The sequence below is a fragment of the Spea bombifrons genome, chromosome 1 (assembly GCF_027358695.1).
Source record: "Spea bombifrons isolate aSpeBom1 chromosome 1, aSpeBom1.2.pri, whole genome shotgun sequence".
In the NCBI taxonomy this organism is placed as follows: domain Eukaryota; kingdom Metazoa; phylum Chordata; class Amphibia; order Anura; family Pelobatidae; genus Spea; species Spea bombifrons.
In genome coordinates, this window is record NC_071087.1 from 30401901 (window position 1) to 30428318 (window position 26418).

A 26418-nucleotide genomic window follows, 5' to 3' on the forward strand; every position below is an offset into this window, starting at 1 on the left:
AGAAAAGAAGCCACTTCTCTCCAGGGAAAACATCAGGGACAGACTGATATTCTGTAAAAGGTACAAGGATTGGACTGCTGAGGACTGGGGTAAAGCAATTTTCTCTGATGAATCCCCTTTCCAATTGTTTGGGGTATGCTGAAAAAAAGCTAATCCGGAAAAGACAAGGTGAGCACTACCATCTATCCTGTGTCATGCCAACAGTAAAGCATTCTGAGACCATTCATGTGTTGGGTTGCTTCTAAGGCAAGGGAGTGGGCTCCCTCATAAAAACACAGCCATGTATAAAGAATGATACAAATTTGTTCTTCAAGAGCAGCTTCTCCCAATGATCCAAGAACAGTTTGATGAGGAACAATGCCTTTTCCAAAATGATGGAGCACCTTGCCATAAGGCAAAAGTGATAACTAAGTGGGGGGGAAACAATCTATAGAAATGTTGGGTCCATGGCCAGGAAACTCCCCAGTCTTTAATACCATTGGGAACTTGTGGCCAATCCTCAAGAAGTGAGTGGACAAACCAAAGCTCACAAATTCTGACAAACTCCAAGCATTGATTATGCAAGAATGGCCTGCCATCAGTTAGGATGTGGGTCAGAAGTTAATTGACAGCATTGAAAAAAGAGGGGTCAACACTGCAAATATTTACCCTTTGCATAAACTTGTAAATGTAATTGTCAATAAAAGCCTTTGACACTTATGATATGCTTAAAATTATACTTCAGTATACCATAGTAACGTCTGACAAAAATATCTAAGAACACTGAAGCAGCAAACTTTGTGAAGACCAATACTTGTGTCATTCTGAAAACTTTTGGCCACGACTGTACATATGCACAATAGCTGAGCTTTTTCTAGTCATTATTTTTCATTATTTAGCAAAAGTGTTTTCGTATATTGTTATTTTGTGTTCTTTATTTGTAAAGCAGTAGGCATAAAGTAAGATTAAAGTTTACTGGGCTAAATGAAAATACCTTTTTTTCTTACAAAGTATGCTAAGTTTACATTTATAAAAAAAACATGACCAAGCCTTACAGTGTTGGCAATCTTCTTACTCGGTAATTTGAAGAAAAACACAATTTTCCTCAATTGGAGACTTTGTTCAGAGGACTTCAAACTATTTCATTCACTGCATAATAATGAAAATAGGCACAAACACAAGAAAGAACTGAACATATATATAGATAAGCATCAAAGCAATAAAATAAAAGCTAAAATAGAACATTTAAACAAACATAACTATTGCAATTATAATGCTAGCCACAGAGCACAAGCTGTGTTTATTGTCATTTCGCTCAACGCATAAAAGAAAAATCTAAATATATTTTAATTCATTTGTGTGGGCCTTACCTGAGGAATGGAGGATGTTATAGCTGCAAAGGAGGGTGGGGCAACTCCATATTAATGCCTATAGTTTTAGTATATATATTTTTGATGGACCTGTGTCCACATGAATATAAGACGACCCTATAGGAAAAAAGTTTTACCAGTAAATGTTAATTCATCTAAACTATTTTTTTTAATAAAAGCTATGATTGAGAAAAATATTTTGGTTTTATTTCCTTCTATTTTCCAACCTGCCCCCCAGTTATGCACATCTGCCCCAGAAATGCCTTATACCCCCCATATGCCACTGTGCCCCATGATATGCCTTTTAACCCTCTAAATGTCACTGTGCCCCATGATATGCCTTTTAACCCTATATGCCACTGTGCCCCATGATATGCCTTTTGACCCCCTATGTGCCACTCTGCCTCCGGAAATGCCTTATACCCCTATATGCCACTCTGGCATTTATAGGGTTAAAAGGCATATTATGGGGAAGAGTGGCATTTAGGGAGGTTTAAGGCATTCAGGAGGCAGAGTGGCGTATAGAGGGTTAAAAAGGCATTTCTGGAGGCAGAGTGGCATTAAGGGGGTTAAAAGGCATTTCACAGAGCACTCTGCCACCAGAAATGCCTTATGCCCCCCATTTAACACTCCCCCCCCAAACTTACCAGTGCTTCTGACTTCCCTGTCATGTAGCCGGGGCAGCGTGTAGATCCCACACACTTACGCTGCAGCGTCCTGCGTTTCCGCGTCCATCGCGCAGAGATCAGTGCGGAGAACTCTTATCTCTGACAGCCAGGGAAGGTCTGCGCGATGGACGCAGAAACCCCCGCTGCTAGCCACACCTCCTTCCTGCTGCAGCGGAAGTTGTCTTCTACACGCTGCCCCAGCTACACACCGGGGAGTCAGAAGTACCGGTAAGTGGGGCGGGGGGGGGACAGGAGGATCCAGGTCCCCTGCAGCTGCGGGGGGATCTGGATCTTAGTCGTCTCATAGTCAGACCTATTTGAGGTCTGATTATAAGACGACCCTGATTATAAGACGAGGGGTATTTTTCAGAGCATTTGCTCTGAAAAAAACCTCGTCTTATAATCGAGCAAATACGGTATATGTAAAGATATATACTGTATATATATTTATCTATATCTATATCTATATATATATATATATAATATTATTATTATTATATTTTTTTACATTGCGCCAATAATTTACGCAGCGCTTCTTACAATACATATTAGACTTGTGCATTCGTATTCGGGCAAACATGAAAACGAACACGAAGGGTGCATTTTCGTTGTTCAGCCCGAATACCGAAGAAACGAACATGGCAGCGGCAAAACGTAAACGAAGACAAAGACACAAAAATGTATGCCAGAAGAGCTCCCTGACCAGGATTTTAAAAGTCTGTACTAGCGACTTTATTGGTCGTCAGCAGGGGACTCATCAGCCATCAACCAATGAGGAGCAGGTGCACTTCATTGGTTGATGGCAGAGGAGGCCCCTTCCGGCGACCAATAGAGTTGCTCGCACGGACCTTTAAAATCCTGGTGCCAAAGCTGCTGCGTTGTGCGTACTTTGTTAACCTCGTATTAACCCCTTCTTTAAAAAAAAAAAGGCAAAAAACGGCAAAACACGAAGAAAATAAACGAACACGAAGAATGTACACGAATATTTGTGGAATACGAAGATTTTTTCCCATGAAGACGAACACGAAGACAAAACACGAAGAGTTGTCCGGCACCCAAGTCTAATACATATATTCAAGTGGTATGACAAGACTAGAATTGACAGACTAAGACAAACCGATACATTAAGCGGAGAGAGCCCTGCTTGCAAGCTTTCAATCTTAAGGGAATGGGGTAAGGAGAAACATAAAGAACAGAGAAAGGTGAGAGTTAGTGTGGTGGTGGTATCAGTGACAGGGAAGTTCTAGCAGCTAAGATTGTATGGTTCTCTGAAGAAGTGGGTTTTGAGATGTTTCTTAAATGTTGGGAGGGAGGGTGAATGCTGAAGGTTCATGTGTCATTTATAAAAAAAAATAGAAAAAGTTTTGGACAAATTTGGCTGCTATTATTAAAACTTAAAAAAGTGGCACTTGGATGGGAACAATCATACAACCGTAAGAAAGTATCATAAAACAGTGACCTTTATGGAAGGCAAACCCATAGTACAGACGTAGAAAGCAATACGAAAGCAATGGGATATTAGAAATGAAAAGCAAACTTTGCAAATAAAGAAAGAAGATGAAAGGAGATTATGCCAGTGTGTGAGTGATCATTTTAAAATGATTGTTCCAGGAATGCAGATGAACATAGAAGGATACCGATGGGGTAGTAACAAGCTAGTGATAAATGAATGTGGACAGGATGAAATTATTATAGTTAAATGAAAATGAGGCAATAGTATATAAGTATATAGATTATATAAAGTATATATATATATATATAGAGAGAGAGAGAGAGAGTATATAAATTATAGTATGTGATTAGTAACAATTCTTGCTGAAGTAAAGTAAAGGTCTGCTGTTTCTCGGACTGATATACATATATATATATATATATATATATATATATATATATATATTATTTATATATATTGTGATAAGATGCAGGGTGTTATCGCTGATGGTGAAAAGAAAACAATATATACCACCGTGAAAAAACTAAAATACGTGCTGCTGTAGTGAAAGTAAGTGAAATAAGTAAATAAATAAATAAATGAATAAATACTTCCCCAATAGACCACAGCTGCCCAAACAACACTTCTTCCTCAAAGTGTAGAAATTATAACAAACCAAAAAAATTGGGGCGCAGGTACATATAAAGGGAAGAAAAAATAACACAATATAGTGTAGATGTATGTTCAATGTGAATAAAAAATGATGTATTGCACTCACAAGTGAAGAATGTGATTCTGACCCATCAGCACGGAGTATAAGAAATTCTTTAATATTCTTCGTAAAAATCTAAAAAACAAACTAAAATGGTGCAATAACTTCAGATAAAACACAAGTTTGCTGGTAGAAATGCACTCACAATTTTGTTCATGCACAAAAGTGCATTTGCAGGCGTTAGTATAAAGTCCACCAAAAAGCAGAAAGTAATGAAAGTCCACTTGGATCCTTCTTCGACGCGTTTCGCCCCTTGGGCTTCCTCAGGAGATCAAACAGTGAGTAAATCAGTGATCGGTAAGAGAATCCGTTTCTTCTATCCGCTTTCTTATAGCGACTTCCGTGTGTGTCATTACGTATTCACGTCTTCCACTGATGTCGTCACGTAACGTTGATGTTCTTTTGTTGTTCTCACATGTGTCAATAAAGTTGATGGTGCGTATATCCCCTGTGCTCCACCCCTGAAGTGAAATAGCACTAACAAGGTGAGGTTGCTTAATCTCAAATATCACACTGAGCACAGCAACAAGACAGGTAGTTATGCTGCATCACCAATGTGTCTCTCAGGCAGAAATGTAAAGGCAGACCTGGGTTTCCAGATGTGCTGCCCAAGCTCTTTTGAAGAAGCACAAAGAAACAGGCAATGTTGAGGACCATAGATGCAGTGATCAACATCAAATGAAAGACACATCATGCTTACTTCTCAGTCAGAAAATGTCCAGCATTGCCACCAGCTCAGCATTGGCAGAAAACAGCGAGACTCTAGTATACTCATCGACAGTGTGGAGTATGGTCAGAAACAGTCTCTATGAAAGACTTGTGACTAAAAAGTCATAACTCTGGCTTCCCTCCTTTGATGTTGCCTGTAGACCTTTGATGGTCTGGGCTCCCTAGATGACCCCCACTCAGCACCACCAGTCATACTCATCTTTTTTGGCAACAAAAGATGGCTCAGATAAGCCGTTTGGGTGGAAATATGGATGTCATGAAGGGACACAGTATTAAACTGATGAGATTTAACACCCAGACGTATATTATATATTAGACTTATGCATTGCCCCAAAAATGCCTCTCTCTCTCTGTCCATATGTCTTGTCTGTGCCCCCTGCACTCTCCCACTGCTTTGTATCTGGTCCCCTGTCGGCTCACTTATCTTTGCCAGCCATTTTCTGGTCGCTTCTGATCTCTCTTTACAGAAGCACAGACCATGCTGACAGGAGAGGTGGGAAAAGGGAGTAAGGAGGGGGTAGAAGGGGAGTCAGTATGTAACTGCGGCAGAGAAAAAAAAACAACAAGAGAAAGGAGAGGGGCTGTAGTGTCCTCAGGCCCCTGGAGAGGCCTGAGAGCCAGCCTCCTCCCTATTGGGCCCTGGCCTTGTCAAGACTTCTGTGTGTAGGTACAGGGGGTCAGTTTCTTCCGATTTTCCCCGGTACAGGTTTAACCATATTTCCTAAATATTAGAGGCTCTGAGGACTGTGGAGTGCTGATATTGGTCCACAGTACTTTGCCAACACAGATGATGTTTTGCAATTATTTATTGTATGTAAACTTATCTCTGTGTCTCCCCCTGTATTCAGCTACCTCCAGATGCAACCAGGGAGTAATCTGTTTAATGTCTGACCCCCCCCCCAATGGTGCACTAAGATGTTGTTTAAATGCCTCCCCCATTGTATTCCACTATGTTGAAAATTAATTTATGTCTGTATAAAAAACCCAGTGTGTGACTCTGAATAAACAGTTCTTGTACTTCACCATGCATTAAGCTTCGGCTAGTGATTGGGTAACAGGAGAGTCGGTGCTTTGGAATCTACCCGTATATAGTTCTTGTAAGACCTAGGAAGCAGCTATTGATGGAGGTACCCTGTGGGGTACAGGGTGTCCTGTCACAATAATATCACACTTGCTTATCTGTAGAGGTAAATTCTTAAAGGCACTGTCACTTAAATTGTCATTTGCACATTAAATATGCTCCCTGAGATTTTTACATTCTACTTAATGTAAGGAAGACATACTTTACTGAGGGGGGTAGTGGATATGTGAAACAGCCTTCCAGCTGAAGAAGCTTGAGGTCCACAGAACCCCTGAGATTTGTAATTGTAATATAGTCCGTGCTGTATTTGCTAATACTTAATAAGCAGTACTTGTTACATTTATTATACCCACTTTAAACTGTAACCAGATTTTCTGGTTATAACAAAATATACAGTATATGGCAAAGAACAAACTGCTTTTCAATGGCAAAAACAATTACAAGGGGATTTCTATACTTATATTGTCATGTGTGAATGTTTGATATAATATTTACTTGCTTTATTTATGTATCTTATTTAAAAGATATACCGAGGACATGTTTTTTAAAAAATAGATAATTTTTAGTTAGCAAAAAAGTCTTATTTTTGATGGAGAACCTCCTTGTTTTATGTCTCATCAAGCTGTGGGAATGTTCAGTGGTCTGTGAAATGAAGAGAAGATTATGCTGAAAATAACAATTGATTTTTTTCCCATGAAACAAAGTTTAAACTGGCTGTTTTTACCACGCAGCTTTCTTCAGATCAATCAATACATTCTAAAAAGCAATAGTTATGTGATGCTATTTCTAAAGATTTGTTAATTTTGTTAGATTATAAAAGGTTTCATAACGCTAAAGCATGCACCATTTTTAGTATTTCTTTTTTTCTTGTAAGAAGTGTAGTGTTCATTCTTCTTCTACACACAATTAATCAAATTCAGTTCTTGAGGTAAATATAGTTTTTAGGTCAAGTATTGGTTCAAAAAGAAACATGATGAAAAATGTGCACAACTTGTAACCCGTGCATATTTAAAAGAAAAATTACAAAGTACAAGAGGGACAAGTGAGAACAAGGGGTCATCATTTAAAAATAAAGGGTCAGAGGTTTAGATGTAACATAAGGAAGTTTAACTTTATTGTGAGGGTGGTCGATAAATGGAGGAGCCTCTGAGTAGAAGTGGTAGAGGCTAATATAGTGAGGCATAAAGCCTTTACATCAATAGAAACTGACAGACTACATGAGCCGAATGGATATATGCAATCAAATTCTATGTTTCAATGTTTCTATAAAAGATTTTAAAAAAACATGTTGTAAAACAGCTAAACTGTTACAGGATATGTGGTTGACAAAGTGGTCCAAGAATATCCTATATGTGGTGGCCATGCCATCTCCCTTAACAACTACAAAAAATGTTTCTGGGGTGTAGGCATGCTCCTAATCAGCTGCTATTCCAATGTGCAGCCTTCTGCTACCCCTCATTGTGTGTGTATGTGCAAATGAGGTTCCCATCACAGATGTAAGCCTTGAGTTTACCCAAAACAAGACGGTATATATATGGCTGATCAGTTTGTCCGACAGCATCACTAAGTATAAAAAGAAACAAAAAAAAACAAAAAAACTTGGCTTTTGTTTAAAGGCAGTGATCAGAGCATGAAGCAGGCAGCCTAATATGACTGACTGATACCATGGCCACAGTAGTGAAACATAAAGTATCTGCCTTTTTGCATATGATCTATTCTTTAGAAAAATATATATTTTTTACTTTTATTTTTTATATAAGAAAAAAGTTTTACTAGTAAATATTAATTCACATGTAAACTATTTTTTCATATTTAAGAAAAACTATGATATTCCTTTTAACCCCCTTTATGCCACTCTGCCTTCCAGATATGCATTTTAACCCCCATATATGCCACTTTACCTCCCTGATATTCCTTTTAACCCCCCCCATATGCCACTCTGCCTTCCTGATATTCCTTTTAACCCCCTATATGCCACTTTGCCTCCCTGATATTTCTTTTAACCCCTATATGCCACTCTGCCTCTCTGATATTCCTTTTAACCCCCTATATGTCACTCTGCCTCCAGAAAGCCCTTATACCCCCATTTGCCACGCTTACCCTCCCCCAACTTACCAGTGCATCCCTAGACTTGTCCCTCTTGCTTCAGATTCCTTTGTGTCTAGTGGGGCAACCTCCGCTGCTGATGCCGGCACTTCTGATGGGACTTCTATGAATGAGCACTGGAAGGTCATGTGATGGCGGCGCTCTGTCATTGAAGACCCAGAGGAAGTACCGGCAGCAGCGGAGGTTGTCTGTGCGCATCGCACAGACGTTCACTGGCTGCCAGAGAGAAAGATTCAGGTTCCCTGCAGCGCTGCGTGGGATCTGGATCTTAGTCTTGTAGTCAGACCTCTATTTGAGGTCTGATTAGAAGACGACCTCGAATATAAGACGATGGTTATTTTTCAGAGCATCTATATATATATATATATATCATTTTACAATGTATAGATGTTTTATGATGTTTTTAATGTAATATTTGAAATATCCTACATGCAGGAATTTCTCGCTATGAAAATAATTCTTCTGTTTTTAATATCAGCTTACTGTCCACTTTACACATCCTAGTTTGGCCCTGTTACTCTGGGGTAAATAGCATTTTATGGCATATGCTGGGGGTGAAAGATCTTTAGGATTAAATCCTCTTTTTTAAAATGAATTATGGGTTGGTGAGAGAAACATGATGATAATGTTCTGTTACTCACTAATATTTTCCAATTTGTATGTAGTATTTTGGTTGTTTCTTGTGTGAGGAATGGGCGAATTTGGGAGATGTTTTCCAGGTGAAGGTAGCAGGATTTGGGGAGGGACTGGATGTGAGGGATGAAGGAGAGAGCCGTAATGGGACTCCATTCATGATGAAATTGCAGAAAGACAGTCAGCAAGGCGAGTTAGAAGAAGGAATAAATGGTGAGCAGTGGAAATATAGATTGGGGAGTCATCTGTGTCCTGGTGGTATTGGAAAACAAAGGAAGATATCAGTTGTCCAAGGGAAGAGGCCCAACAACTGAGCCTTCGGGAACACTAGCAAATAGTGGTAGGGGGAATGAGCAAGTTCCAGTCAAAGAGACACTAAAGGTCTAGTCAGAGAGACATTAAGCTAGAGTAAGTGAGAGTTCACACCAGTTAGTTGTACTACAGTTTACTATTCTCTTAGGGAGAATTAGCTCCCCCAGTGGATGTTTTTAGTATATCATAAAAGTTTATTTTTTAACCAGTTGTTTTCCTGTTTGTTACTCCTTTTTTTTGTACCGAAACTGTAACCAGTGTATCAGCCTTATATCTAAACTATTTACAATAGTGTGACAGAATCCCCAATATGTTGGTATTCGTAAGGTTTTGGCTGAATTCTTGGCCTGCTAGGCCTATATGTGCATTGATAATATCTTCTACCTTCTACCTTCTATGTCATCAGCAAGTATTCCCAAGACCTGGAGTTCCTGCTTCATTTACCCCAAAATTTACAAGTGGAAGTCTGTTTTTAATTTGCTTTCTCAACTCCTCTTAACAGCTAAGTGATCATATATTGATGTTCGTTCTTGTGATGCTGGTAGATCATTGCATGGTGTGCCCATTTTACTCCCATGTGGATGAATTAGAAATCTGTATGGTCATTTTTGTTAATTACCATATAAGATGCAATTGATATGCACAAATTATCATTAGAATACCATGTGAGAGAATGTTACTTTGGTATATTGTATTTGTTTTAACATATTCAAAAAAATATGATGTACATTTAAGGTTCATATTACAGTGAAGGAAAAAATTATTTTATCCCCTCCTGATTTTGTATGTTTGCCCACTGACAAAGACATGATCAGTCTATAATTTTAATGATTTTAATTTTGTTATGGGGGTTAATGATGTTGTTATATGTATGGGAATGGGGTGTCATTGTCAGGGGGATGACTGGAAAACAATGGGGAATGTATGCACTGTATCACTTGATTGTTTCCCAGGGAAGTGGCATTTGCTAATACTTAATAAGCAGCGCCCAGATTTATTGGACTCATGAATCCTTAACATGTTCCCACATTTTTTGGGAACATTGCCAAAATGCCAATCACAGCTTGTTCACGCATGCCTCACCCCCACAAATGAACCATTTTATAATTAACTGGCAACCCTCCCAGAAAATGAGAGAGAGAGAGAGAGAGATATGACTTGGGTACAGCAGGCAAAAGGATGAACGCGTTTTCCATGTATTTTAGTTTGTTTTGTCTGCTCCTCCTTTTTATTAGAGATTTGTAAGAACACACAGAATTGTTAAAAAGTATTAAAAATAAAGTTCGTACAAATCTGAATGCACAAGTCTAATATGCAGTGTTTAAACTGTCATATAAATAATTAGCTTGTTTTTAATATTATATTTTTTTTATCTCTACTCCAATTTTCAACTGAAGGGGAGGGAACATGTAACAGGGGTATTATCCTTCATAAATATGTCTGTTTATGCTGTCAGTCTGTGTCTCTGTCAGTCCTGGAAAATGGCTGCCTTAGATGAGAACTCTCTGGTGGACCTAGTTATAAGACAGTTTTTAAGAGAGTTTACAACAGCACAGGCATGCCTAGGGATACAAGACACTTTTGATTGTAACAAATTGTCTCTATACTGTATGTGATACGGGCATACGTTCCTGTGGCTGGAGGAAACTGTGTTTGATCATATCAGAGGTTGGTATTATTGGTCCTCTCAAGGATGGGGGGTTGCCAGGCCTGGCCCAAGACATAATGCCGCCTGGGGTGAAGTTTAAAATGGCCGACGCCATTATCTACCCTCCCTCCTTATTATCTATTCCCCCCCACCTTTGTACTTACCTTTAAACAGTCCTGCAGCGAGTCTCCCTGCTCTGCCACGGTGCCGGCTTGTAATGCTGAGCGCCGGAAATTGACGTCACTTCCGGCGCTCAGCATTACAAGCCGGCACCGAGACCGAGCTAGAGGGTTCGCAGAGGAGAGAGAGGGGCGCAGAGCGGGTACTGACAACTTGGTAAGCGAAAACCACTCGGCGCCCCTCTCTTTCCTCCGCTAAAAAAAAAATCAATATCAGTACACTGCATTGTTTTGGGTCAGAGACTTAACTGAAAGATTACTTTTTGGGAAATTCCGTTTCGGGTGTTTGTTACTCATTGTTATGGGAGGCTCTCTCCACTACCGACAATAGCAAACTGGTACAAAAGGAGAAACATACTCTGCTCTTGCGAACTTACAATCTAGTTGGTGGTTGAGGATCGGTGAGTGACTGGAGACACGTTTACCAAAAATGTAATGTTACTTATGGAGGTCATTCTCCACGTACAAACCCTCCCTCACTAGACACCTGCTTAATGCTGAAAAATGTTCGGTTCTTATTCACTGGAGGAGGTTGGTGGTTCCATCCTTTAGGGATTGGGTCAATAAGGTGAACCAATCCCTAGGTGAACCAAACTAACCTTAAAATGCCATACCTATTTCGATACTGTCTCCACCAATTATCTTGCTCACTTCTGGATATGGATCATCCAAAGTAAAGTAAGAAGCCCTTACAAAAAATACTAGCTGCTTCAAACATTACTTTGGCCAGTTTAAAACTAAATGTGCCCAAAATTATTTCTGTAAGGATCAGAAAGGTAGAAAACATTAAACGTATAATTTTCTTAAACTCATGACTGTGGTTTATTAGGAATATTGAACTATAAAATGTAGGATTTAGAAAGAGATCAAATATTAAACAAGAAGAACCCCTTACAATATATATACAAATCTATACACAGGTTATTTTATTGTTTATGATGTCTCAGATATAATTCTATATAATTCCCATGGACTAACATCTCAAGTACTTTTAAAAACACGCAATAAAAAAAACAACAAATGCCTAAGTTACTGATTTATATTAAGACAGATGTAGTACAGTTTATTAAAGATAAAGGCCATAGAAATTAATCAATGGAGACAAATTATACCCCACAGTCCGGTAATTATTTATATTCAAGGCTTTTACAACTTTTAAAATTTGTCACCAGTTAAGTGGTATCACGAAGCCTATTTTCTTCATGACACAATATCGTCTATCTTGTTTTTCAGAGCAGTCATGTCAGGAACAGGAATTCTTTTCAACTGTTTTACAAAAGAACATCAATTTAAAGAAAAAAGTCCCAAGCAGTTTGTTCTGAAGTCATGTTGTTCGTTCTAGAAAGTTGTTTAGGAGAACCAACTAAACATATTATTTATCTGTTGATTATGATTGAATGGGGTAGATTTGTGTTATATCCACACAAGAATTTCTCGCTTCTATAATCTGTCAAGGTGGCAGTATGGTTTTGCAATGTTTAAGTAGTGATGTCTACACTTTGGATTATGTATAGGTAACTGTTTAATAAAGACTTACTTTAAATATGTTTATACAAAAACCTTGTTTGTGTAGTTGGTAGGGTTTAATTATTGATGAATTCTGAAATTCAGTTAGTTTGCATCTTTGTTTTAAATTACCTGATTCCCTACAATTTATTTGCGTTGCATTTTTTGTCCTGTGTTCTTGTTTCATATGCATTGCATAAGGGTAAGGGATTATGCATATTTTTCCCAATGTGGCAAACACATAATCAATAAGTTATGGATATTAGGGACAGAACGTTGATCCAGGGATTTATTCTGATTGCCATATTTGGAGTCGGGAAGGAATTTTCCCCCTGGTATGGGGCAATTGGCATCTGCTTCATAAGGGTTTTTTGCCTTCCTCTGGATCAACACAGTAGGGACACAATATGTATATAGGTTGAACTTGATGGACTTTGGTCTTTTTTCAACCTTATGAACTATGTTACTATGTAATAAAGATTTTTTTTTACCTCAGATTTCATTATGTCCTTTATTTTACCCAGTTACCAACCTTATTTAAAGGGGCAGTCTTATGTCCTTGACACCCCTACTACTAAAGCATTAAACTTTTTTTTTTTAAATGCAGAATTTGCAGCTATCTTGCCTAACCGCCTGCTTATTCTTCAGAATCCCTCCCATTCATTTGAAGAATGCAAGAACCACAAATAGTACTACCAAAATATTGCCACGTTGTTGAGACCTGTTGCCGTCCTGACGTCAGACGTGACAGTATTCACTTCACAAGTGACTAATTCGGTTCCAACACTAAACATCCAAACTTCTGTACTTTGCCTACTGTAGTCTTGCATTTGTATCTCTGATAACGAGAAGAGCCCCCAACGAAACAAAGGAAAACAAAATGGCAAAACCTCCAAAATGTTATAAGATCAGAGGAGATGGAGAGTGAGCAGGTGGAGGAGCAGATAAAAGGTAGAGGGAAAGTGCAGGGGGCACGGACTGGGCAAAGAGGTCAGAGAAACCTGTGGGGAATGGGTCAAGAGATGACTAGGGGCACAGAGAGACCTACAGAGAGAGACTTGTTTCTTGGCAATATTCTGAATAAAAAAATCTTTAAAAAACCCTCCAAATTGAAAGGGTTGGAAACAAAATTTATTGTCTATAAACTAATGAGCCGAAAACAAAACAAAAAATGTGTCTATCAAGTATATTATCACTGACACAGATTAAAAGACATAATAAAAAGGAGCTGTTCTAGCAAAAGAGTAGAAGTGATAACATGGTAAAAATCCTAGGTATCTTAAAAATTTCTTTTAGAAATAGTTTGCCTGATATATATTTAATCTAAGGCAGTGATATTGGAAATATCATTGGATTCCCTTATATAATTTTCATATAATATAATAATATATTAATAACCATAAACAGCAGCTCAAAGTCAAACAAACATTTCAAACAGGTAGTGTTTTTCTTCTCTTCCTTTACCAATCATATATTTGAATGTATCAAAAGATCATAACAGTTTTATACAGTACAATTCCCCGTCTGATCGGGGGCTCCAGGGTAAGATGTCCTATCCTGGCGCTGTACAGCATCAGCTGGTGTATAGACCACAAATTGGAGAAAAAATCTGTGCCAATAGCTGCCATGTCTTTGGCATCTTGCAGACCTCCACCTCAAGACCCTGGTAGTTGTTGGGCATATATAAGGGACAGCTGCTGTGGATGCCCTAAGGTAGATCTGGGGGCAGCTACCCATTTTCCAACAACATTGTATAAATTTGGTCTTACATTTTACACCATGTTATAACGTTGATTTGCGTACTTGATGCAGATGTTGCAATTATCATTGTACGCAGCAGGTGCATAGTTCAGAATCTGACCTTATAAGACGGTTGTGTCACAGTAATGCTGACATCCCTATTTTTGGATCAATAAAAGAAATAAGAAATTCCTTGACAAACTCCCTAATTTACTTCAGCTTGTTTACTACTGTAGTATTGGATCCAAGCTTGTCAGATCTGTTCTTCCGTGAAGGATTTAATGTATGGCGGAAGAGACTGTTTATTTTGAAGAAAGCTAACCTAGACAGTTGATCAATTTTTATTAAAGAATCTAAGCATTTTAAGGTCAGAAAAAGTTTTGTATTATCGGAAGGTAATAATTGTTTCCATTTAAAGAAACCACTGCCTTAAAACATGTTCCCAAAAAATAACACGTTTTCCTTACAGATATAAAATTATATTGTGCTTTAGTAACAAAACAATGCTATAATAATATTAACTAGTGGCATACTGTGAAAAACATTTAGATTTCTAGTAGGCTCTATATTCTTAGGGCTGTTTAAAAATTGTATGTTAAATAATATTTTAAATAATTATAAGATTTTCAGAACTGTGAGTTAATTTTTAACTAAAGGCCTCTGAAAAGGAGTCATCTTTAAGATACCACCTGACATTTCAACAAAAATAAGCTGTGCTGTGCTATTATGTCATTTGCGTTGTGGATTTATATGGGCTTCTCAAACAGAAGTGCCCATTAATATATAAAATTACTGAGACTCTTTATATAATGGATCACTCATGAATAGTGAAAAGAAAAAATGTCGGTGCGCTAAGCTAGTCTCAGGCTCCAATAATACAAATGTATAATATGAGGCCTACCAAACAGTGTGAGCATGCTGCAAATACAGTGTGTTGGCTATACAATGTATACAAAAAACAAAATACTGTCTGCGCTTCTCACCCTAATAAAGTTGGCAACAAATATATAAACATAATATAAATGAGAGGTTTTGGTTATATGAATTGGCCAAAGTATAATTAAGCTCATGAATAGTGTTGGGTTTCATTTTATTTACTGGTTCTATCTGAATACACATACCCATCCGTTAATTTACCGTATATTCCGGCGTATGAGATGAAAATCTTCTCAAAAGTCGGGGTCATCTTATACGCCGGGTACTAAAACTTACCGAGCCGGACTGGAGAATCACAAATCTCTAGGGGAGGGGCGAGCGGAGAATCCGCCTCCCCTGGGCCGGTCTTCAGGGCCACGCCGAGGTAGGTGCAAGATCGTGATCTCCCTAACTAGCCCTGATCAGCGGGTGCCCGATGAGCAGGGCTGGTTGGGGAGATCATGACCTCCCTCTAACTAGCCCAACATTAGGGAGCTCGAGGTCTGGCAGGGTTAGGATACAGATTCCCTGCAGCGGTGCAGGGGACCTGCATCCTACTCTCCGACAAGCTCAGACAACTTGTTGTATACTGTTCTGCATAGAATAGAATAGATGTCCCCTGCCGGCCCCGCAAGACACCCGGGACTCCGGGAGTCTGCACTGGTAAGTCTAGGGGAGGGGGGCACATCTTGGCGCTACACAGAGTGGCAGCATATCTCGGGGGGGACACAGAGTGGCAGCATATCTCAGTGGGGGCACAGACAGAGTGGCAGTGTGTGTAAAGGTAGGGGTGTGTGTGTGTAAGGGCAGTGTATGTATGTATTATGTCTGTGTATGGGCAGTGTATGTGTATATGTGTGTTTGTAAGCTGGTGTGTACGTGTATATGTGTGTAAAGGAAGGGTCGTGTGAGGGCAGTGTATGTCTATACATGTGTGTGTGGACAGGCATATGTTAGGGAGAGCTGACCCATCCAATCCAAGCAGGCTTTGTATAGAACAACCAGCCAATCACCAGTAAGGTACATCGCTTGCCGTGATTGTCTCGTTGTTGTACGCTGGGTAGAGGGGTAGTCTTATACGGCGAGTATAGCCCAAACTCTATATTTTAACTGGAAAAGTTGGGCGTCGTCTTATACACCCAGACGTCTTATACGCCGAAATATACGGTATATCTGGAAAGAAATATGTAATATGTGTAACAGTATAAATGTCCTGGGACATAATGAATGACCACTACTAAGATTTAATTTAACACAGAAATGCATAAAATTTAAAAAAAATATATATATATTGGGGTATATTTTTGACAACAAAGAAAACACAAAACTGAAAATGTTTTAAAACAGAAAAAAAGTGCAAGATTAAATGAATCTCATACTGGGAGTTTAATGCTAAAACAACCATGCATGTGATTTTATTTAAGTTTTTTACTCAGCTAGACAAGCATACCTGAAATCCAATTATGTGTACCATTCTGCAAAACATTTACATAATTGCATACTGTCTATGGAAATATTGTGAGTTAATGAAGACACATTTTTTCAGAATGTCCTATATATATATATATATATAATGCTGTCATGCCTCAGATTTTAAAAGACTTTGTATAATAAACAGTAATAAAACAGTAATAAAATTATTTTAATATATTAGCCTGTTAACAACCTTACCAAAAACAATCACATGTGCAAGAAGGCCAAAAGAATGTAATCCGCACTGACTGGGATGGTAGATAGGAGATCAGGATGTCATAAGACAGCCTGGAGTCTCCTCTATCAGCAAGAGCCAGCATTGTGGTCTCAGCAAGAGCACCAGTTTGACTTAAATAATGATATATAAGTTTTGGAAAATGTTCCCTCTTTCAAAAAAAGTAGTAAAAAAATAAAAAATAAAATGTTATACAATGACATGAACCCCTGTGAGGTCATTATGACATCATAAGGGGTACCTATTATTTACAAGAGAGACCCCTGTTGTCTATAAAGACCCCAAATGGATCCGCAGTCAAAAAAGTTTAAAAAGCGAAATAATAATGGTAATAATAATTTGAAAAAAAAAAATAAAAATGATAAAATAAAAAAGAAGTTCTGCCCATGAACCAACAAAACAATGAGCAACTAACTAGTAGGAGAGACATTTAAAAATTAGGATTTATAAAGTTTTAAACAAGTGAAAATATCATGAATAAAGAAAGATAAATGGCATTACAGTTGTCTCATGTGACAAAGTAAAGTATTTATTGAGTTAAACTACACATTCTCCTTTCACAGTATTTTGAAACATTAGTATGTAAACGAACATCCTTCATTGTCTCTTAAAGCTAACTTAAAATTGGCTAAATGATTCATGAGTCCATCAAGTGTAGACACTTTACGTATTTTCATAATACTTTTATTTGCCTTTCACAATTGGGTTAGGCAGTCAGTCGTACACAAATTTGGTGTGAAGTAGACAAAGTGTACTTTGGGAACTTGCAACATTCTGTACTGTACAAGAAAACTTTAATTATTAGCCAGAAGTTTTAGTACTTCTCTGTTGATCTCTTATCACATTGTGATGATGGAACATGTGGTATACCATTGTCAGGCTCAGTATATATATATATATATATATATATATATATATATATATATATATATATATATATATATGGGAGTTATATACTGTACCACTGTCAGACTCAGTATATATTGATGGACCATCCTTAGTGCCATTGTGGAATACTTGCCCCTACAATGTAACACAATGTATTGTCTCTCTTGCTTCAGCAGAGAATGAAGAAAGGGAAAGGCAACATACAAAGACAAAGTTAATATTTACCAACATTGGCTTTTGTCACATAGATCGATGATCACAGCAATCACATGACTCTGGGCTGCTCGGATTGGCTCATCAGAGACTGCCTTGAGGCATTTGGGAGGCAGTCCCCACCACTGTGAACCTGCTGATAGTGGCACGCATTGGAGCGTGGTGCAGAATGTTCTATAGGACGTATTATTACATCCTCGATCATCCTGCCACTGTTTAGAGGATGTAATAGAACATCTTATAGGCACAAAGCGGTTAATATTAACCTACTTTGAAGTTTTAATAAACATAGTCAATAATAACAAAACTGTGCTATGTTGTATTCATACTTTCCCTTGGAATTTGGTACATTGAAACGACTTTATCCCCATTACATGTGAATAATAAATGATGTGCAGCAAATAGATTATGTTTAACATAATTTTTGAAGTATGGCATCTAATCAGCGTAGAAGGTAAGCTTCACAAAAAGTCACATTCAGTACATTGCATCCCTCAGGCAACAAAATTGTAATGCTGTCATAAAAGCGTAATGAAGATAGATTTTTCTAAAGCTGATATGAATTTCATGTGAATGACAAGCATATTGAATTCACCTTTAGGTACTAATACAACATTTTGTTATAAATAGCATTTGACTTCACCCTAATAATAATGAATTTAAATGCATATATGCTATTTTTTAAATCTACATTTACAGTGTTTATAGCAAATTCAGTTTGACAGATAATGCGAGGGTTACTAAATATACTGATTCTAACTCGTATTATTCTAGATCATGACAGACATTTTAACAAATTCCATAAAATGAGTTCCGTTATATTTGTGGTAACTTGATAAGGTGTTTTATTGATTTGTTGCCTATTTACAGTGATGTGAAAAAGCATTGCCCTCCTCACCATTTCTTCTATTTTACTCATTTGTGACATTTAAATGTTTCAGATCATCTGACTTACTGTAATATGAGACAAAAACAATATGAGTAAACACAAAATACAGCTTTTAAAAGATAATTTTATTTATTGAAGGCAAACCTATATTGCCCATGTTAAAGAAAAATTGCCCCCCCCCCCAAGCTTAATAACTGTCTGTGCCACTCTTGGAGGTAACAACTGCAATCAAATGTTTGTGATAGTTGGCAATGAGTCTTTTAAATCGCTTTAGCCCACTCTTCTTGTCTTGCAGCATAACCCAACTGCTCTTGAGGGTTTAGGTCACGAACTGATGGCCGGACATTCTCCTTCAGGATTTTCTGGTAGAGAGCAGAATGCATGGTTCCATCAATTATGGCAGGTCGTCATGGCCTGAAGCAGCCCCAGACCATCACACCACCATCACACCACCATCACTGTGTTTGCTTATTGTGTAATGCTGTGTGAGCTTTACTCCATTACTTTTTCACATAGCCAGGTAAAATTTGATATTTTTTTCCGTCTATACATAAAATCATCATTTGAACACTGCATTTTGTGTTTATTTTTATCTAATATAAAAATTGTTTGATGATCTGGAGCATTCAAGTGTGACAAATATATAAAAATAGAAGTTCAGAAGGGGCAAATAATTGTTTACAGCACTATATTTGGATTTCTTGTAGCTCAACTACTACCTCACTCAATTATTTTATTAGTCCCTTAAATAGACTGAAACATTTTAAAAGCAGGGTTCTCTTCTCCTTCTGTTCCTGTATGTATCATCTTTCTGCATGTTATTGTTAATTGTATATACTGTTGGTTTTAATGTTATTGTTAATTTTGTATTCTCTCCCATTATAGTAGTACTATGGAAGATGCTGGTATCCTATAAAAATAGGTGGCACAAGAAGGATGTTTAGGGAAGCAAAAGCAGCACAGGCAGACTGTTTCGGGCCAGAGGCGGCACGGGTAGGCTGTTTTAGGGGCAGAAGCCTACCACGTCAATGTCTGGCTTTGTATATCGTGATCAGGGTTATGCTGCGCTACCGTCAATGTCTGGCACAGTGATTCGAGTTATGCTGTACCACCATCAATGTCTGACTTAGTATATAATGATGGGAGTTATGCGGTACCATATCTGTTCAGCAAATGTTATATATTCAAAAGTATTTTATTTATAAGGTCATTTATTTTTATTAGAATTCTACTTTTTCCAGTTGACATACAGTTTACAAATTTGTGAAATAAATATTCTTACCAACATTATTTTTTTGTGGGTGGAGTGCCATATACAGGATCCGCCCCAGGTGCCAAACACTGTAGGTAAGCCCCTGACAGTGGATTACTTTTTACAAAAGTTAGTAGCGTTATACGGGCTTAGCTCCCCTGCCCAGGGTTTTGGTTCAATAATGCTGAGGGTGGGTTGAAAGAATATTGTATGTTGTGCAATAGTTTGGGTTTTTCTTGTAGACTATATTGGAGTTTTTTTCTGTTTGTTTTCTTTTTTTTACGTGCTGTGAACAATTTTTAATCCAACCTCGTGTGGTTGACTCTTTATTACTAGGGTATAACATAAACCTGTACACATTACAAAGGTCATGTCAAATATGCTTGGACTTGATAGACAGGGTTAGAGAAATATATGTAGAGGTTTACAGCTAGTTACAACATTTTAGAAGCCATATTAATTCATTTTGGAATGTATCTATGGATATCAATATATAATGCAATGAAAAGGTACCAGCAGTATAATTTTAGCAATCATGAATACCTAGCTCATGGGATTTGCCTAGGCCTGGCTATAAATAAACAAAAATAATATCAATATTATTTAATATCACAAAACATTTTGGTTATTTTTTTTATAAATAAAGTGAATGTACGTTTAATCAAGAAAAATGTACACCTAGATTCAAATGTACAAGTTGATAAATATTGTCTCTGTGTAATTTAGGAGTGAGCTTACCTTTTCTGCAACATTAGCTGCATCTTTCTTACAACGGATTTATAAATCTAAAATTAGATTATGGAAAGCTAATAAAGTGTGCTATTTTGTTTTTAATCGCTTTATTCTGCTGTATAATTCTTTATGGTTTTTTTTTTTTTTAAAGAAAATTAGTTACTTCAGGAGAAAGCAAATCTTGAATTGAACACAGAAAACAGGTTGCTTAATACAGGAAAATGCTGTGTTTTAATTCTATTGGTTTTCTTTATCTGGGTAACATTTCTATGATAAATGTTTTTTCTCAGACATTCAATTAACAGATATCCTCAGCCGCCTTATTATATTCTAGTACAGTTTACGTACATTGTTTAATTAATTTACTTACAAATTCCATGTAAAGTTAATCCATATCATTGATTCATTTATTGTCAATGTATATATGTTACCATGCAACTACTTTACAAATGGAAATAACCCAGGAACAAGCCAGACAAGGCAGTGATTCAAGGTGCCTTTCTTACTAGTCAGGATGATATGTAAGTTTTGGGCCTAAAGGGCATAAGATCCGTGAGGTACCAAAAGTTAATGTACGTTTACATGTCTTCCTATGTTGTCCCATTAAAAGATATGAACTTTAACTAAGGACTCAATTTGCTACTGAGCTAATACAACTATATCTTTTTTTAAAACTATTTTAACTATTTGAGAAAAATGTAAAAATAATATGTGCACCTCAGTGGATTTAGTATTATATATTTATATAGCACCCTCATATTCCGTAGCACTGAACAGAGTTAACACAGAATTAGAAGTAGTGCGTCATATAACAATTTGAACCAAAAGTGAGAAGCGTCCGGCTTAAAGCATCCTGCTTAAATATTTTATTTTTTCAAAGGATTTAAAAACATAAAAAACAACCAATTATAGTTTCTTTTGTTTGCATTTAACAGAATATACTACATAAATAGTTTACCTTTAAAAATAATATGCATCTCTTTTTCACCCTACGCAGTCTTTTATTTTAATAAGTATATCGGAATTAATATGCACATAATGGCTGTTAAATAATTGAAATCTGCAGATTATTTGAATTGTGCATTAGCTATTTAAAGAAAGTAAAGCTGTCTTAGACTGTGTTGTGTCCTTGGTCGAGGAAAAGAGAGATAAAAATGAAAGTCACATTACTTTTATTCTGCAATGTTCTCGATACTGTACCTGATGCAGCTCTCTTGGGATCCTTTGGAAATGAGAAACCAGGCAAACAGATGAAAAGAAGTGACTTTCAGTGAAACTTTATTTTACCTTGGGAAACATGAGTTACTCATAGTATAAAATTCAAGGAATTCAAGGAGAAAATAGCGGACCTGACAATAAATGTATAATGATTATGATGGAATTGGTGTAAATCTCATCCAACTTATCGGTAATAAGTAGAGTAAATCACGCTAGGGACATTTTATCAAACGGTATCATATCACACAGGACATCAAATACTCTCTAATAGAACCAACACTGGAGATGGAAAATAAAACCTAATAATACCAGGGTTCATATTTAAAGTTATCAGGGGTAAATAACTAATATCAATTTTTAATTAATGATACAATATATAGAGTGTTGGGGCAAATGCATATTTGAATGAAAGGGGATGGACATAAAATGTACCAAATGTGTGCTGTCTTTTACATCTGAATGTGTAATAAAATAAAAAGGAAATGTTCTTCCAATCAGCGAACAGTTTGGCATCTAAAAGAGAATCTTCAGAAAATCATAGGATGCTTCCAGTCTTATGAGTTATCAATGCAATATTTCATTAGATTTTTCAGAAAACAAAATGGATCTATTTGATCACTACTAACTAATAATTTAATCACTAATACAAATATGCAATAATCATCTATGGGTGGAGTGGGACATTTTGTTGAAATAATTATAAGCAAGCTCACATTAGGACAGACCCTCGGTAAGTTTAAGTTTCTTTTGCAATTATATGTTATAATATAGTGTAATATCATTATCATTAGTGTATAAAGATGCCAGAAATGTACTAGTGATTAATTTGAGCTATGATCTCATTCCAAATTGGAGTCTCCTATTTTCTCAAGTAACTGGCTAAGCAGATCTTAATTGCCGGTAAAATATCGATGGTTAAGGTAAGATTCCCATCACTTTTCATGAGGAGTATGAGATGGAATAAACACATTTGGTGTGAGATCGAACAATCTATTGCAAATAGCCCAAGAAATAATTGAGATATTTTATTTTAACATGCAGCAGGACCACTAAATATGAATATGACAGCCTACCTCTCTGAGACATTGCCAGCTCAATTTTTTAAAGAAATTGTATTAAATGTATGCAGTCTGGAGGGAACCAAATACCACCTATAAAGAGGTTTATAATAAAGTTCATCTAGATTTATACAATAGAGTGTATTTCTCGTTATGTACCATGATTCAGAAGGGAAACACTAACCCAAATTAAATTCTTTATATTTATCAGAGTTGCAAATAATTAACTATAGTTTTTATGCATGCTGCACGAGAAGGTTTTGATAAAAGTTTAGGAGTTGGAATTTTGACCCAAAAGGGGTTGTGGCTCCAGCCAACAATGGACATGGCTGAGACCAAAATCTGTAATGTCTTTCACAAATTTATTGTGTGGTGGTATCACACATACAAGCGCCTTTTTCAGTTTATAGATGTATACACTTTGTGTTGGCTACATGCCATAAATCACACAAAATGGATAATATGAAGCTGCTTCAAAAAAAAGAACAATCTTTTTGTAATCTGTTGCTAGAAATAAAAAATGTTGAGAGTTACCTTTTAAAGAACTATTATATGTATAAGATATTGTAGGGACACCTGTGTAGCTTGATTAAAATAGAGGTGGGCTGGACCAACCATACAGGCAACTTAGGTGACTGCCTGGGCGAATGCCTCCGTCAGGTTCCTTCCAATTTTAGGAAATTGGCTAAAGCAGGACAGGGGCACCAGTGATGTAAATTGCTAACGGAGGCTAAGAGTACAAAGAGGTGGAGGATGTATATTTCTGTTCTACTGATATATAATGAATTAAATATATATTGATACTGATATTGAATTTATTCCATACATTTATCATAATGTTATATTTTGTAAGCAATTATTCACACAATTTATGCTTTTATAGCATTTTTCAAATTTTGAGGAAGATGTCTATTGAGAAGGACATGAGACCTTAAGGGAGCATTATTTCCATGATAATAGTTTATTTATTTCATTTATTAATTAACCTCTGTATTGCTTTACCTAACCTGCTTTGCATCCTGAATTAAATTCTTTTTTTTGTAAGATTCATCTCTTAGAGGTATGACTACACTATAACAGAACCATTTTATGATTTAACCTCCTTCTATAGGTACACAATACACATTTAAAGGTGTATGCCATTTTGCACAGGCTTTTATAATACACTTATGTAATATAACATTTGGTAAAAATGTGTCCAAAGTAGGGGCTCAATGACATAAAGGGAAAGGGAAAAATCAAAATAGTGTGATATTGTCAAATGTGTAACTGTACGTGTAAAATGTATAAATTCCACTCACACTTTGGATAGAAATATCAGGCCCATCTGATGATTCTTTATATAACGTCTTTTATTCTTCACAAAAATCTAAAATGGTGAAACAGACCGCAATGGTGATAGTACCTCTGCAATAGGAGACACAATAAAGAAATGCACTTACAATTTGGGTTAAGTGCAAAGGCAATAACCCTGTAGAACTGTTCCAAGTCTTTTGATCCTCATAGAGTCCACTTGTTGGTCCGGTATAAAGGTAGGTATTAAAAGAGATTAAAACGTTTGAATAAACTTTCTCTCTACGCGTTTCGCCGCTTGGCTTCCTCAGGAGAAAAGTCTGAAAGAGTGAAATTCGGGGAGCAGCAGACTGTGGGAAGTATTATTAATATATTTTGCACTTTTATACACGAGTTGGTAGGGATCACACCTTTTTACATTGCTATAGAAAATTTGGTGTCTGACTTATTCATTTATTTTAAAGAGGGTGGGTTACGGTGTGAGGGACGCTTGTGATGTCACTAGCATTTTTTCCCCTGCATGCTGACCATCTCATCTATAATGAGCATGCTGCCCATTTATTCTCTTTAGCACAGATTACCATAGTAGTAAGTACACTTTAGGTCCCATGCACCTAACCGTACTTAAAGTCATCATCAATAAGTTTTGCATTTCTTTTTTGTACTCTCAGAGTCGATCAGGCATAAACATTATCTTCCCTTTAGAGGAAGCATGTGTGTTTAAGTATAAACATATGGCTTTTTATCTTTAACTGAAGTCTCAACATCTTCCAGATGGAGATAAAGGAAGGCTGTCCATCAGCTTTTCAGCCAGTGGGCACTCCTACTACACTATAGAAGCAAAGTTATAGGAATCACTGCATAAAGCACAATGAATGCCACCACATACATTATATACTTGTCATTCCAAACCCAATTTCCCAGCTAAACTATGTATGGTGTATGTTTCTCCTCCAAGTATCTTTAACATGTGTGAGGCTAACAAAACTAGTTCTTGAAAGAAAGCTTCAAAGTTAATGCAAGGTTACATGCCATGGGTTTAGCTCCCAGAGGCAGATACAGAATAAAATAATGTCAGAAGCATTGCTTAGGCTATACTTTAAATCATTATATATATATATATATATATATATATATATATATATTAAGGTCAATAAATCTTCACTAAAACAGCAATGTTGGATGTATATGTTAGCCAATACTTATTTCAAATGAATTCCTCTAATATTAAAGTTTCTAATATGTTAAAATTTCAAATAGCAAAATATACCGATATAAAGCATTTAAAATGATCCACGAGCGTGGCAGCACATTTCACCTTTTACTGGTTAGTCATTTATTTACAGTACATGTCTATGAAACAAATTGGTCTTCATGTCACTGTCAATTAGAGATAAATCATTTAATAGTCTAGTAAAAGCTGTGAGGTAGGGCATTTGGTCATTCGTGTTTCAGTGATTACTCTATGGAAAATGAATAAAAAGAATGAATCATAAAGCTATGGGAAAATGTCATGTACAACTCGGTGTGAATACCCACTGTGAGTATTCAAAAACTATTTTTCTTTCCTATCTATCAATTATAGTACCGTACTGGGGAACACACCGAATTAGGCCACTGTAAAACAATACTCTTGAGTACAATAAAACATTCATAGTTATAAAATAAAGTTATTTACCTTCAGCTGCTTATAATCAGCTGTTAATTCCCTAAGAGACAATTGAACCAAACAGGTATCATCTCTATATCTCTAACTCTGTTCCAATTCATAAAGTCTGACCTAGAGAAGACACTAAACACTGTCCTTTACAAGAAGAAAAACTATAGTGATACACCCACCTTAAATTTCCAAACTTAACTTTTATTAAAACCTTTAAGACCTTTAATAAAAACAAATGAAGAATGATTATTGGTGCAAAATAATATAAAATAGTTTAGAAACAAGTTGTTTGTGGTTTTATTATAGGAAGAGATATTGTATACCTGAAATAAATTAAATAGGATTTACCTTAGTTTGTAAAAATGTAGTTTGGTGTGTTTATTTAGAAATAATGGGCTCTAAGTCGGTTTATGTAAATATTTCCCATTCTAGCTTTA